Consider the following 17,343-nt stretch of genomic DNA (forward strand, 5'->3'; position numbering starts at 1 on the left):
AAGAAGTTGTTTGAAAAAAGATAGAAGATTTAAAATAAAAAAGGTAGAGAATGTGATCAGGCAGGAGACTGGAACAAAGCCATACACTAGTGATTTAGGGTATATTTTGATCTGTTAGAAGAAACTGTATCTCAAAATTTTAAAGAGAGAACAACTTTTTATATATATATGCCAAAAATAAGGGTAACTCCTATGAAGGGATAGAATATGACTCTAAAAATGAAAAATAAAAATTTTTTTAAAGGGATTGATAAGATGTTGGTTGAAAAAGGGAAAAAGAAAAATTCAAAAAAAAAGGTAAAAAATTAACTTTGAAAAACTAATGAATCATGGTAAAAAAGCCATGAATTCTATGTGCAGTATTCCCCTAGTGCTGGAGTTCTCCCGTTCTCCTTGATCGGTAAACTTGGTCTTGGCTGGCTGTTCGTGCTGATCATTTGGGGGAGGGGCCTGTTGCCATGGTTCCCAAATGTCTTTGCCGGAGGCGGAATTGCCCCGCCCTTGTTGGTCCGGGCTAAGCAATCTGCTCGGGTTTGCTCTCGGGAGCTTTTGTTCCCTGCAAGGTTTCTGAACAGCTTTGGAGGATGAGAGTGAAAATGGCGGCTTCCCATTCTCTGCCTGGAGGAGCCAAGAACTCGGGGCCCCACTCCTCAGTGCGCCCCCAGAGAAAAGCAGTCATTCACTCCCGTCTCCCTGGTCTCCGGCCACACTCCATGCTCACCTGGCCTGTGACGAGCATTTCTATCTCTGGCACCCTACTCGGTGTGGAGTCTCCAAACCCAGCAGATCCCTGCGGTGAGCTCGCGCGCCACTCCTCCCGGGGGAGGAAGGGGAATCTCCCCGGATCTGCCGCTTGTTGGGTCCCTGCTGGAGGAGTAGTGGCCCGACTGTGTCACCGATCACGGTTTATGGCAACCTCGACCAGAGAGCCCGCGCCTCGGCTCCGTCTCTGCAGCCGGCTTCCCCGCTCCGATACCTGGGAGCTCTTCCGCACTCAGGCACCCCCGGTCTTCCTGTGACCCTGAGGGTCCTGAGACCACACTGTCCCGCGAGGGTTCCACCCCTGGCTTAGCCACTGGAGTGACCTCCCTCAGCGGAGCCGACTTCTAAAAGTTCCAATTTTGTGCTCCGCGGCTCTATCACTTGCCAGAAGTGGCCTATGGAGACCCCCTCCCCCGCCGTTTATCCTCCCAAATATCGCCTCGGATTCACTTCTCCGCACGTCCTACCTTCCAGAAAGTGGTCGCTTTTCTGTTCAGAGAGTTGTTGCTATTCCTTTCTTCAATCTCCTGTTGAGTTCGTAGGTGTTCAGAATGGTTTGATCCCTATTCAGCTGAATTCCTGAGACCAGACAAAATCCAGGTCTCCTACTCCTCCACCATCTTGCTCTGCCCCCTAGATGACATATTTTTTAAAAAATAATTTTTAATATATGATCTTATCTTTGAAAAAAATTAAGACAGCAAAGAATATAGTAAGTAGCACAAAGAATTTAGCCACTCTGATTACTTCTTCCTCAGATCCAATATCTCTGAAGCCTAATTTTCACCTACCTGCTTACAGTAGAGAAGTTGTACATGAAGCCTTGTATTACTCAGTTTATTTAATCTAATAAATTGGTTTACAGACAATGACTTCAAGTTATAAAGTTAACTATTGATGGATACATAAACAGGAGAACTTTCAGTCTGAAGCAATTTTAGTAATCTATATTCCCCCCAATTAAACAAAGTACTGTGGTAGGGCATGTTCAGGTACATTTTCTATACATCTGATGTTTCAATAAAAAGAAAATGCTGAATTAGGTAGGGATGATGCAGTCAGAATTTTCTGATATGGTAATGGGGTGAAACACTGAATATCGAAATGTTTATCTGCATACTCAACATTATGAATATTTACACTATAAATAATATTGATCAAGCCAGAATCACAAGTAATGAGATAAAAATGGTAGCATTGAGAGGTAATTGAATGGGAAGGAGATTTAGAATTAAAATTCTAGTGAATAAAATGAGAAACATTCAAGAAAGCAATGCATCCATGAATCAAGAAAGAATTTCCAGAGAAAAAGTAAACACTATTAAAGAAACATATTTGTGATTTTCAGGATAAAATCCAATAGGGATTTTTATAGAAAAAGTTAAATCTACACTATGTATATTAAAAAAATCAAAAGTCAAAGAATATGAGTAAAATAAATTGGAGAAGAAAATTTGAATGGTCCAAGACTCTATTGATATGATGAAGAAAACATGGAAATCCTCTAGTTCTTTCTCAAGTACATTTTCCCCATTTAACCATTTCTTGTCTGCTTTTCCATATTTATTTTCTAAGTGGTTTGCTTATTTTAGGCTTCTGTCCCTATAATCTATTATATATACTACATGGAAGAAGATCTTCTGGACTCATATGTTATTTTTATGTCACCCTGGTTGATTCATGTCAACATATCTTCATTGCACATATAATAGAATATGCGGTTTTCCAATTTTAGTTTTTGTCATCAGTGTTCAGTTCATTTACACTGAGTTATTTTCAGTTCTTCAAAAATACAAAGTCCTTTTCTACCTTGGGGCTTTAACATAAAATGTACATGTTTGTGTCTCCTCATATTATTGGCTCTTCATCTTTCATGTATTTGAATTTTACCCCCTCAGAGACATCTTAAAATTCCAATATAAAAGATGTTTCCTTGCTATTGTCTTTCACTGTGCTCATTCATTTTTGAAGGGTATGTAAAATGGTACAGTCACATTGTAAAATTCCTTGGCGGTTTCTTATAAAATTAAAATATGCTTATCTGATGACTCAGTAATTCTACTCCCGTTTTCCTCTTATATTTAGCATGTGCAATTTCCTCAGTCTGAAATTGCATGGTCATAAGATAGGTGTATATTTAACTTAGTAAAAATGTCATGGTCTGTGTCCCAAATGGTTAAAATCTTATAGTACACACAGCAACGTATTAAGACTTCCAGTTTCTCCATATTCTTAATTATAATTAGCAATCAGTGGCAGGCTTTTTAATTTTAGTCATTCAAAAGGGTGTGAAGTGATAGTTTTCATGTACATTTCCATGTTTACTAATAATACTGAATGTCTTTTCACATGCATATTGGCCATTTATCTATTTTCTTTAAAGATTATTGTCTTTTAATTGGGATTTTCTTATTACCATTGTTATAGAAATTCTTATCTGGATTAAACTCCTTGCTAATACATATCATTCTAAATTTTTTAAAAAGATTTATTTATTTATTGTAGAGTGAGAGCACAAGTGGGTAGGGGCAAAGGGAGAGGGAGAGAGAGAATCTCAAACAGACTCGGTGCTGAGTGTGGAGCCCAATGTGGGGCTCAATCTCATGACCTGAGCTGAAATCAAGAGTTGGACACTTAAAAAACTGAGCCATCCAGGAGCCTCTATTCTAAAATTTGTCTCAGCCTTTTAATGGAGTTTTCATACTCTTAAATGTGTCTTTTGTGAACTACATGGTTTTAATTTCAATGAAGAAAATTTTAATAATTTTTAAAATCATCATTCACCTTTTTTTAGTTGTTACAGAAGCCATTGTCTGACACAACATTTAAAAAATATTATCCTAAGTTTAAGTCTAGAAGTTTTGTAGGTTTAATTTTTAGGTCTAGGACTGTGATCCATCACAAAATAGTTTTGTTATATAGTGTGAAGTATGGTTCTAGATTCACTATTTCCATGTACTTAATCAGTTTTTCCATCATAATTTTTTCAAAATATTTTCACCTTCTCCTTGATTTACTTCAGTAGCATGCTAAAAAATTAAATAAAAATAAAACAACTTTCTTTAGACCTATTCTGCTGATTTTTTTAAAAAAAATTCTTAAGCCAATACTGCACTGTGTTGGTAAGTATAGCTTCGTTGTAAAACTTGAAAAACAATTAGTTTACATTTTCTACTTTGTTCTCATTTATCAAGATGGTTCCAGCAGACCTAAGACATCTTATTTCCATAAAATCTTAGAATCAACTTGTCAGCATGTATTTTTTTTAAAGATTTTATTTATTTAATTGACAGAGAGAGAGAGAGAGACAGCGTGAGAGGGAACACAAGCAGGGGGAGTGGGAGAGGGAGAAACAGGCTTCCAGCCGAGCAGGGAACCCGATGTGGGACTCGATCCCAGGACCCCGGGACCATGACCTGAGCCGAAGGCAGTCGCTTAACCAACTGAGCCACCCAGGTGCCCCTGTCAGTATGTATTTTAAAAGCTAGCAAGGATATTGATTCAAATACATGTCAAGGGGAGATATGTGTATGTATCTTAATTGATGCACAATCTAATCAATATCCTTGTTTGTTTTTCTAATGCATATATGCATACACACATATATGCATATATTACATATATTATATATTTATATATTTAATAATTACATATAACATATGCATATGTATATTATATATGCATATATTAAACATACTCACATATATGAGAGAGAGAGAGTAGGGAATAGACACTGTGCAAAGACATACACACATCTTAGAAAATTATTTATAATTATTTAACTGAAGAAAATGTGATTTGGCACATGAACAGGTGAAATGGACCAATAGAATAAAATAGAGATCCCAGAAACTACCAACATCAATATGAAAACTTGCATGGAGTATAGTACAGATGGAACTGATACTCTTTGGGAAGTTATCAACTACTTAATACTTGGTTGTGGAATGATAAGTAATCCATATGAAACAAGATAAAATTGGATTTTTAACACGATTGATAAAACATCTATGCAAATACAATATATAAATTAATTTCATATGGATTAAACAATAATTTAAAGTATTGTAAGAATATATAGGATGGGGTGCTTGGGTGGCTCAGTCGGCTAAGCGTCTGCCTTCGGCTGAGGTCATGATCCCGGCGTCCTGGGATCGAGTCCTGCTTCGGGTTCTCTGCTCAGTGGGGAGTCTGCTTCTCCCTTCCCCTCTACCTCCCCTCTGCTCGTGCTCTCTCTCTCTCAAATAAATAAAATCTTTAAACAAAAGAATATATAGGATAATCTTTTTATAGTTTTTGTTATAATTTCTAAATACTGTAAAAAATCAGTTGTCTATTGTAGTAATTGCCTGGTTTTTATTAGTTTAGTTTTTTTCTATAGCATTTGAGATAGAATTTCTTTTAAAGATCTGGATTATATCCTTTGTCAGAGAAAATAAAAGAAAAGAGAGAGAAAAGGAAGAGAAGAGCAGTTAAAAATGCACCAAATTCAGGATAGACTTAAATTTAAAGAGAGATGATAGAAGTATGATCAATAGGGAATATGAGGGATTCATGAAGGTTTTAATTGCATTTTGATATTTTATTTTTTAAAAAATCTGTTTTTTTCTCATGACTATTTTGAATTATTCACTCCTTATTTAGAATTAATTACTTAAATAAAACTAATATCAGTGTTGCACAACACAAATAATTCTCCTAGTTTTCACGCTATAGTTTTAAAATTAGGCATTTGTCCAGAAGTATAGAATGTACATTTCTTGCATTGAGACTGTTCACATCACTTTTTTTATTGTTGTTTATAAAACCGACAGTAGCAATTTTTCACAAGGATAATAAGGCATGGACAATAAATCCCTACTAGATATTAAACTCCAACTTATGAAAATTTTCTCTATTTCTCCATTATAAACTTTTAAAACCAAAATAAAGAATTGGGTCCTTCTTATGTTATATAGGTTTCAGAGTTATAATGTTTATAAATTTATTTTTATTTAGAAGTGCCAAAGAGAAAATGTACAACCTATATAGAAACTTTATGATTTAAAGCTATTGTTTTATACAGTAAATTTAAATTAGTCCAGAGATATTTTTTAAAGTATTGAATTTTGCAAGAGTTACTATTTGATATTTTGCAAAATAGAATTAAAGCAGTAAAATTTTATTTATAATTAGGATGTTATTTCCAAGAAAAATACAAGAAAACCAAACTCCCAAAAAGTCTCAGATGGCATAATGCAGTAATTAATAAGAGTATTGTTATATAAGTATTATCATTTAAAAACAATTTTACATAAGCCAATTCATAGGGAAATGCTACAGTGTTCACATACATAATTGCAGACATAACTTCCATCACCAGAGCAGTGAACGGGTACTGATAAAGAAGAGCACATAGTATTTCTAAGGATTGTGAATAAAAATGTATCAGTTAATATATCAGGTTTGAAAACCAATAATTGAAGGTCTTATAGGATATAACACTGATGTGTGATTGAGAACAGCCTTCTGACCCTTGTTCTCATGGATTAAGTTGTTAGGAAAAAAAGAATAGCTATAATAAGGTAAAACAATAATGTACTATGTTATAATGACATTGTATGTACTGGATTTATTCAATTCTAATAATCATACAGGAGAATATATCCCTTATTACTTAAAAATTACACTCATAAGCATAATTAATTGTTCGGATGATTGGACTAAAGAAATATCATATAAATATATTAGTGTATAAAACTGTAATATTATGACTGATGATTACATTTTTAGAAGCTAATTTTTTTTAAAGGTATGGTTTGGGCATTCACATTTTGATTTTATTTACTACATAACTGAAATGATGTTATTTTTATTTATTCAGCACTGTAGAAAAAACATGAAAATAATAATAATGGTACCTCTTTTATAAAAAGATAACCTCCATCTCCAAGAATTTTAGTTAAAGAGACACAAGTAAAAATTTGGATTTTATTCCTAGTAAAAAAAAAATACATACACAAATAGAACTTTTCTTCTTTTCATTTTTAGTTTCTCTGTGAAAACTGTGATGCTAACATAGGCTTCCCACTCAATATATTATATTACCCAAAATGCATGCATTTGACATATAACACAACAATCAGTGTAGTTTGTTTTTGTTTCTGTTTTTCTGGAATTGACCCAAACTTTGGAGGGAGATATGTGTATATACGCATACATCTATCTATATATCTATCAATTTCAGTATGTATCACCAATTAGTTTTAAGGATAGTAAGTAAGCTTGGAATTCCCAGAATCAATATTTGCTGCTGCATGGAGAAAGTTTATTTAAGAATAAAAATAACAGTGATCAATAAAAGAAAAAGAGACAGATAACTGGTGACATTTGAACACATGAATCCAGCTATGCATAAAACCAGCTTCTCGGATTGCACTTGCCACTAACAAAAACCAACATCTCCTTTGTTCCCCTTGAGATATCTTGGACTGTGCCCTGCTACTTATGATTAAAATATTGGTAGCCAACACAAAGATGAAAGTTGTCTATATTTTACAGATGGAGCAATTACAAGACTCAGAATGATTACATAACTTAACCAAATTAGATGCATGTTAGTGAAGTCCAAACTATTGTATTCAGATGGTAGATTTCTTAGCATTTCTCATCTTTTATAATTTTTTAAGCTTTCATGGTGCTGCACACAAAGAAAATTTTATTTTTGAAATCTTTGGTAAAATATAGGAATCTTTATCTGACGTATCTAACACTCATCTCCTTATTTGTTAAAATGCCTCCATTCTTATTATGGCACAGAATGCTAGAGCTATAAAAAATAAATATAAACATTGTTTTTCCTCTATTTGGCTAAAGCAGGAAATTCTATATTTTCCTTCCAGGTTTCATAATTTTCTGATGAGCAACACATATTCAAGATAATCCCTTATGATACCTTTACAAATCAGGGAAGATATGGATTTGAAAAGATTTGTCTATTCCTAGGAAATTCCCTTCCTAGGAAAAAAAAAATCACAAGGAGTTTCTAATATAGTAGGCAGATTAACTGATATTACCTCTAATCAAATGCTGTATTTTTGTCTACTGAGAGTTTATCTTAATGGCATTACTCATGAGAACCACAAAATACAAATCCTTAATATTATGAGAGTATGCACTACTCTGAAAAAAGTTAAAAGTTATGATCTGTACTCAACCATAAACACATATGCTAAATCATATAGACTTTCATATACCTGAAAAAGATCCCATATTTATAGGAATGCCACATTTTTCCATAGGCCATCTATTTTATGAAAGTGAAATTCTCATAATATTTTATATCGTTTGTGCTTTTGCAAAATATATGAATGGTTCATCAAAACGGAAATGAAGGTAGGCTTAGTTAACTTCTGGGAGACTTCCTGTGTCTTTAACTTAATATCAAGAAATATGTTAGAAATATGAATGTTCAAGAGAAGGATTCACAGGACATCCATATACATAGTTTTTGAACACTCCCAGGTAAGCAACTGTCTCTTTCAATCATATTTATTTTCTATTTCTAGCAAAAAAGCCATAACTTTGTCAAGACCATGTAAGATGAAAAATAATTTATATTCAAACTTCAAAATTAATTTATAATTGATTAAGAAAAATGTTTCTATACACTTCTAGTATAGCATTTTGAGTTATTTTCTCTGAAGGAAGACAGTTAATATGGAAAAAAGTATTTATTAAAATTTATGTAATTATATAATATTAAATTCTTTATTAGAAGAATATACTAATCAAATATTCATAATATATATATTTATTAATATTTTCTTGTAGAGTTTTTCTTACAAACATAAAATAGAATATATTTTTAATGTATTCTTAAATGTGTATCTTGAATATTAATCATTCATGGTGATATTTATATAATTACAGACTATTTGCCCCTTGAATATGCCTTAAAATGCTGGTATGAAAATAAACTTGTCAGCTGAAACATATATATAAATATATAATATATAAATGTATAAATGATATATATAAGATAAACATATATAAATATATAAACATATATAATAAAATATAATATATATTTAAATTTAATATATATAATTTCATGTAACATTTATAATTCAATAAGAATTTATGGAGTACTTTCTATGTGTCCAACACTCTTCTGGCACTGGGGATATATCAATGACCAAAACCAAAAATCCTTTTTCATATAGTGCTTATTTTTTATAGGAAAGACAAAAAAAAAGCTAACTAAGTGATATAGTTGATATGACTAGTACATAAGGAAAAAAAGCAATAAAGTGGTAAAAGCTAATGGATATGTGCGTGTGTGTGTGTGTGTGTGTGTGTGTGTGTGTGTGTGTGTGTGTGTGCTGGCCCCACAGGGAAGATGACATGTAACTAAGAGCCTGAAGGATGATGAAATTTGGGTGAGGAGTATACCTGTCATAAAGGACAGTGAATAAAAGGCTCTGAAGTCAGACCATGTGTGAGCCAGATTAGAAAGATGAGGAAGGGGCAGCGGTTATGATCTTGTAGATCTGCTTTTATAAGAACTCCCACTTTTATTCTGAATGAGATGAGGAGGCATTGCACATTTTGGAGAAGACTGGCATGATATATTTTTCATTTAAGAGGATCACTGTAGGGGTGCCTGGGTAGCTTATTTGGTTAAGTGTCCAACTCTTGATTTCAGCTCAGGTCATGATCTCAAGGTTGTGAGATGGAGCCTGCTTAAGATTCTCTCTCTCCCTCTGCCCCTCCACCCCCCTAAAAAAAAAAAAAAAAGAAAAGAAAATTGCCAAATGATTCTGCAATCCCAATATATATTAGGATATATATCCAAAAAAATTGATATCAGAATCTCAAAGAGATATTTGCATTGCAACACTATTCACAATAGCCAAGATATGGAAATACCAAAGTATCCATCAACAGATGAATACCATATGCATACAACACAATATTACTCAGCCTTAAAAAAGGAGGAAATCCTGCCACTTGCAACATCAATGAACCTGGAGGACATTATGCTAAGTGAAATAAGCTAGTCATAGAATGACAAACACTGCATGATACTTGAAAGCAAGCATGAAGTCTCTCATGGATTGACAAATCATTTCTTTCCAGTCCCAGTTCATAGGTCCTTTGACTGTAAGCAGACTGTAGCATTAAAAATCAGCATTTGTTTGAGTCTGAGAAACTATGGACATAAGCAAGAGGAAAGGGAGATTATTTGTACAACAGATCACTTATTTAGGTGACTCTTCTCCATTGAAAAGGGACCAGATGTCTTTGTCCAATCTAATGGAAAACTATGCAATTGAAGAGCCATCAGAAACAAAACAAAACAAAAACAGGATGACACACATTTGAAATTCCTTCTGATGTTGGATGCTTGCTGTTCACTAACCCTTCTCTATGTTTGCACTGGTTCAGTGTTCAGGATCTAGGGACTAGCTTTATCTTGGTCTGTTAGATTTTGATCAGTATAAGAGATTTCTCTGCCTTCATGCCAAAACCTTTACATTTTTCTCTCACTATTATGCTTTACCTTTCTTTTTTTTTTTTTTTGAAGGTGTCAGCCCTTGTTTCCTGTCTCTGCTTCCTAAACAGACATGTATTCTTTAATTTATGTTCAGAGAGCTGCCTTCCCTCTGTCTGAGAGGAGCTACTCAGTTATAAGTCACATGCACTCTTCTAGTTTTATATCTAAAAGCTTTATGTGGAAATTGTCAAACATCTCTTAAATCACTATTTCACAGGGCTTACCAAAAAAAAAAGTCTATATATTGCCTTGTCCTATATCTAGGAAATTGTTCCTTCTTTGATTCTCCTGCCATTAGTTTCAGATGTTTTCCAAACTTCTATATTTTGCACATTTTCTTATTTCTCTCATGAAAATTTTATATACTCTGAAAGCTTTCCCTGGCACCTATCTCCAAATCTAGATTAGGGCCTCTCACATATGGTAATACAATATCTACCTTGACTTCTTAGCAATTACCACAATATATTTTAATTACTTGTTTATGTATTTATATTTTTTATTTTGCAGCAAAATTGCTGAGAGAAGATTAGATCTCTATTTCAATCCTTGCAACACCTAACTCAGTGCTCAAAGGAGAGTAGGTGATGAAATATTTCTGAATTAATTTAATGGATATCAATTCTAGGCAGATGACATCTAAAATTGCATTTACCATTAGGATTCCTCTCCTGAGTTCCATTTTCATGTTTTAAAAATAGTTGTCCACGTTATGAAACTATGTTTAAGACAATCCCACTAATTTTTTACCCAAACCAACTCTGTTTTTGCTCTTGATAACATATTCACTAAGTTTCATAATTTGGAACTGAATATTAGATTTTTCTCTCTCTCCCCCATGCCCACATGTCTCAGGGCAGATGATTCATTTTCCAGAATTCATTCCCCCTTCTCTATGCCTGTGATTATACAATGAGTATGATCTTTTTGCCTTTATCTTATGGTCTTTTGGAATAGTCTGTATTCTAGCCATTTCACTGTCAAAATATCTTTCACATGTGCAAACCTTTCATAGGTATCACTGTCACTTTTAAGCCACTTTCAAGGGGCACATAAGCTTCAAAAAAATCTCACTCATTGTCTTTACAGACTCATCTCAAGGCATTTGGCCTCTATATAATGTGCTTTAACCTAGTCTCTGGGTTTTCCTCCTCCAAATCCCAAAGCAGAAAGAGTTTTATATAATAGAATGGGTACCCATTTTGGTAACAAAAATGTACCATTTGGACTTTTGTTTTCCAACTATATATATTTGTAGTCTTTAACAAATCATTTACTTGCCTATGGCTTGGTTTCTTTCTACAAACATAAGATAATGATATTTCTATTCGTGTGTGTGTGTGTGTGTGTGTGTGTGTGTTCATACACATAAGCACATGCTGAAAATATGATTATGTATGTGAGGCACTTGGAAGAGTGCTTATTGCATGCTGACTGCTCACTTAGTAGTAGCTGCTATTAGGATGCCCATCCATGTTATGACCAAGCTGAACTACCCCAGTCCACATATTATATTATACTTTAGACACGCTTGTATAGAGACATGTACCATGATTAAGTCTGAACTGATTTGTACAAGTATCTAAAAATAAACACAAGTGTCTTAATTCTATCTCCACTTTAGAGTAAAGCCCTTCCAAAAAGTTGTCCATCCTCTCTCCCCGTTTCCTACTCACCTCTTCACACTCCCTCTGACTCTGCTCCAATCTGGCCTTTGCCTCCAGCACTCTCCAAACTATTCTTCTTAGGTCCCCAACGATAAGAAATAGTTGACATATGTTCCAGTATGACTCTGGATCCAAGTACTCTTAGTTTCATAGAGAAAGCAATAGATTTTCCAAAAAAAAAATTTAAAAGTAACTGGGTACAGTAGGTCTCTAGGTCTTGAAGTAGTTGGGTGAAATCAGTCAACCAGATTCTAAATTTTTGTGCACACTCTGTGTTTTCATGGAACTTCTATATTTTTTATCAAGATTGTCAAAAACCTTTGAGTTACTTAATAGCTATTCAAAATTTTATGCCCTCTTACTTTCATAGCAAACTTTAACAATGATAAAATAGGAATCTTTTTCATTGATCATAGGGTAGCATAAAGTTTTCTTTTTATACATTGTGCTCTATCAGCATTGAAGTGGGTAGTGTTTACTCAGACTGAAGGAAAATAGAGCAATTATGTATGGAACTTGATGATTGTTGATAGCCAGGAAGAATGCTCCAGGCTCCATATCTCAATGTCTCCAAACAGGCAGAATTATTTGCAGTATTTGTACAAATAAGTAAATTTATTCTTCTATATCAATAATAGTCCAAAGCTTTCTGTTTGTGAGAAAAAGTGCTCTCTGACAAAATCAAAGTTTTTTTGTTTTTTTTTTTTCTTTTTGTAATACAAGGACATATTTCATTAAGTTCATTTAATGCAATATAAGGGCCAAATAACTGATTTTCTCTACGTCCTTTTCTCTGAAATTTGCTGTTTTGTGTCTGGGTCTTAATTTATAAAGGTGACTGAGAGATGACATGGAGAGGTTAATGCACTGAAAGAAAATTTCAGTGTTAATGACAGTTCCCCTAGAAACCAGAGGCACAGCTCACTTTGTAGGGTCTCAGGAGGAATACCAGGTTTTGGTCAGGAAGCAGAAACAAAGTGAAGCAATAGGTTTAAGCCAGAGCCTTTATTAGGGTTTACACAGGAAGGGTAAGACAGGCGAGGATAAACAATTAGGATTGGCTTGTTTGAGTGATTTCAGCAGGCTCCATGCTCTAGGTCACTAGTTGATTAGTACGAGGCCCTGAGATGATTAAACAGGGGAATATTGCCTCCTGGGGTACACAGGTCAGAACAAAGTATGGCTCTGTTTTGATTAGTATGCATATCAAAGACTTTTTTGTGAGTTCCTTCCTATCTCTAAGAATTGGCTAATTGGGTAGCCAGGGAGGGGTAGTCTTTCCCTAAACTGGAAGGTGTTTTGTTTTTGGTTTTGCTTTTTTTATGTCAAAACATGATAATACACAGAATTAAAAAAAAAAAGATTAATACTCATGCCCACAACCAGCCATAGTGTAACACAGTTCTGTTTTTACATACCTCAGAGACATGTTTGGCAGTGCATACTGCAGGGCTCCCTGTGTTGGGAGAGTAAGAGATTGCCTTATCGGATTCTGGAAAAAAGAGATAAATGAGGAGTTAATAAAGGTACTTTGAAAGAAACACATTCCATTTGGGACAAGAGTTCTTAGATTGGGACATTGTCCTGAGTTGGCTCAGCCTTGGGGTGTTGAATGCACAGAGATACAGTGCCCTTAATGTAGCCATTCCATGTAGCTCTCAGTACACCAAAGTCACCACAATAAGGCATCTCTGCTGTAACTCAGTGCGCTAACTGCAAAGTTCAGTAATTTGTTGAATTAAATTTCTAGGTGGAAAAAATTATGAATCAATTAACCATTTCTGTCACAAAATAAAAGGCATAGAAGAAGGTTACTTTGATTAGAACATTGTTTATAGAATAGTGTAATCTCTAGTACATCTACACTATCCTGACATTATCTTCCTGAATTATTTTTCTTCATACAGTTATTTTTGTTAATTTATTCTCATGAGTAACTACATATTTCTATGATTCTCTATTTAATATGCCTTTATGATGAGCCTATAAAGTTCCTAGGGCCATAATCTCCTTTTTACTTTCCATTGTGTAGCTCAATGCTTGTTATATCTATCTAATCTCTCCGATCTATCTATCTATCTATCGATCGATCGATCGATCTATTATCATCTATAATAGACTTTCTGACCTTCGTTTGTTACACATTTAGTATGCCATATCTGAATAAGCTTGGAGCACGGTGACAAACACAGAACTGTCATGAGCTAAATATTGACTTTGTTTTTTCTTCTCATCCTTCTTTATGACTGGTAGTAAAAATAAAAATCTTCTTGATTGTTTTTAGTGTTGGCTTTCAATTTGTTCATCACATATTGAAAGTGCTGACTGAAACATATATTCTCAGCATCTAGACATGGCATGCTCTAGGAAAGCAAGACTTGGGAAAAAATCCAAGCAATTTCATGTCATATATACCACATGCCAACAGATGCCACCATTGCACTGTGACAATCATCTATGTTGTGGTAACAAAGGACAGGCTTCACTCTTCTCCATTCTCTTATTAGAGAATGCTTAAATATGAAACATTTAAATATAGTTTGGGAGATCTACACCACACATGCTTTTTTTCTACACCCTTAAAATATGGCTGGAAAGTTAGATTTCCAAGGAAGAACATTTCTGGTTGGTGTTGAATGTACTGTTGCTACTGTTATAGCTGAAATGTTACTAGATTGACAATGTTGCTTACAACTATTTTAAACTTCTTATGAGTCAAATTTTGTCCATTATTGAGCAAAAACTAAAAGAAAGTTAAAATTAAAAAGCCCAAATCAGATTTATGTCTCATGCTTGTTATTTACATATTACCTTGTTTTCTTAAATTATTTCAAAATCCATCAATGTTTTAAAACTTACCATAGAAATTTAGGAATACTGTATAAAGTAACACAACAATGTTGTCTGAAATATTTGTAAGAAAAATCCCAACAGGTCATGGAAAACGGAACTCAAACATTAAATACAAAGAAAGAGTATACAACCATTACAAATAATTTTCTCTTTTTTGTAAGTGAATGCATCCAATTTATGTGCCATTGTACTGAAAGGTAACGTTCCTCTTTCCCTCATTTCCTTTTCTTATAATTCCTGATTAAGATTAAATTGTGATTGATAGTTCTCTTCTTTCCAAACAATTCTACTGAATGGCTTCTTATCAGTGGTTTGTGCTAGCACTAATAAAATCCATAACCATTTCTACTGCTTTTAACTCATCCTGAAATAGATATTTTTCAGAATAGAGCTTACTTATATCTCCTTGAATGCTACATTTAAGGTTATTTTTCCTATTGCTGAAGCTTAACTGAAATATACTTATGAGAGATTTATTTCAATATAGTGAATAAAAATTTATTCTCTACTCTTTACTGTTTCACTTTTTATAGAAACCCATTCAAGTTTGCTCAAATTAGTGTGCTTATGTATTATTTCACAATTTCTGTCTATATAGAAACATGAACATAATTTCCTTTAAATACAATTTTGGGAATGGCAATAAAAATTGAAAATATCATCACAAATAACAATGTTATCTTTATCAACTTTTAGTACATATCATAGCTCAATAAAAATTTGATGAATTTTGGACAACATAAGAAGTATGTTTGGTTTATTAAAAACTTACAGAATGATTATAGAGTTACAGGATAATTCTACTAAGAATTGGTAGAGTTTTCTACGAGTTGTGGAAATCCTGGTAAATTTTTCACCTATCTTCTGATAAGGATTTTATTTTCTTATAATGTATAAAAGGTTATATATCATTATTCTAAAACTAAGCCATCTAATTCTTGTATCACTAATTAGCTTATTTCCTATTCTGTTGACTTTTTCAATCCCAGTCATCTGAAATTAATTTATTGTCAGATGAAGAGTTTCTGAGATTTTCTAATATCAGAATAATTTCTAACAAGGGAAAGGAAATTCCTTCATGAAAACTAAGTATTTTAGATAGCATTTTTAAAGTCTTATGAAAATATAACTACTTTTTCCCTGTTTCTCCAAGAGACATATGTGCTTTAAAGCTACCACATTATTTGATGACTTTATGAACAATTACTGGAACAAAAAAAAATTACATGCATTATTTTCACATAGAATGTATTAATAGTTCCTGAATCTTGCAGATATTTAGAGAAAATTTTGTTTCAAAGAAATCACAAGTTTGGCCTACATAAATTCAACCCCCTATGCAATCTTCATATCACCAAACTTGTCCCATCAGGAAGCTGCCTATTAAAGTTCTGTAGTTTGGGCTGTGAATGACAATAACAAATGGGATAAAATTAATGGATTCAAAATTAATGCTGGGGCCATGAAAAACAATGAGAAATAAATTACTCGAATAGAGCTGAATATTGGGCTGTCAAATAGGCTAAATAAGGAATTTATTCCATTACCAGGGGAAGGAGATTTTATTTATTTTTTTAAAAAGATTTTATTTATTTATTTGACGGAGAGAGAGAGACAGCGAGAGAGGGAACACAGAGCAGGGAGCCCAATGTGGGGCAAAAATATGGAACCCTTCACGAATTTGCATGTCATCCTTGCGCAGGGGCCATGCTAATCTTCTCTGTATTTTAGTATATGTGCTGCTGAAGCGAGCATGGGAAGGAGACTTTTAAAACCTTTCCCTGTGTTAGAAAGGGGCAACTGACTGATAGGAGTTTCATTGTTTATGCCCTGAATAGATGAAATATAATTTTCTTATTTCAATTCCAAATTATGTAATATGTCTGTGGTGGGGTGTAGAGAAGGGAGAACAACTTTTCTTTCAGTTAATATGATACCAGGCTATATAGAACCCTGACAAGACATAATAAAAAGGACTTTGCATCAACCCAGAGTTCCCTCACTGTCAGCCAGATACCATAACTGATAGCATGGTTCATTTTCTTCCTTGGAGAAGAAATGTATATTCTTTTTGCAGGAAGAACAGTACAATGGGTACACTCAAATGGGCAATGGCAGAGGTCTCCAAAACAGTATGATTACTACCTCTGCTCCGGTGTCCATTCTCCTCTTTCTTTCTCTAGAGGGATCATGGCTCCTCTGCTGAAGACAGCATTTTCTAATTTCCCTTGCAGCTCATTTTACCCATGTGGCTTAAGACAAAATATGTCAGTAGAAGACATGTGACAAACTTCTGGGTCATTTCCTTTATTCTAGACTTTTCCTCTTACGATTGGAACATCCTTGGAATCCATATTAAGGATGGCAAAATTATCCCATCAGCTAGATGCTTATTTATGACTATTATATAGAAGATAAATAAATATCTGTCACTGCTAACCCACTTTGTTTTAGGGTATCATTTTCTAACATCTTGGCCTCTATATTCCCAGTAATACAATTATAGTGCTATGATTTTATTTT

At 33.7% G+C, this 17,343-nt stretch overlaps 1 pseudogene; it reads right to left on the reverse strand.

Moving 5' to 3' along the window:
- Nucleotides 1–16,477: 16,477 nt before the first annotated feature.
- LOC112823785 (U6 spliceosomal RNA) lies at nt 16,478–16,575 on the reverse strand (annotated as a pseudogene).
- Between the last annotated feature and the right edge of the window lie 768 nt (nt 16,576–17,343).

This window comes from Callorhinus ursinus, unplaced genomic scaffold (genome assembly GCF_003265705.2).
Source record: "Callorhinus ursinus isolate GAN/ISIS: 27379988/994484 unplaced genomic scaffold, GSC_fseal_2.0 scaffold5, whole genome shotgun sequence".
In the NCBI taxonomy this organism is placed as follows: Eukaryota; Metazoa; Chordata; class Mammalia; order Carnivora; family Otariidae; genus Callorhinus; species Callorhinus ursinus.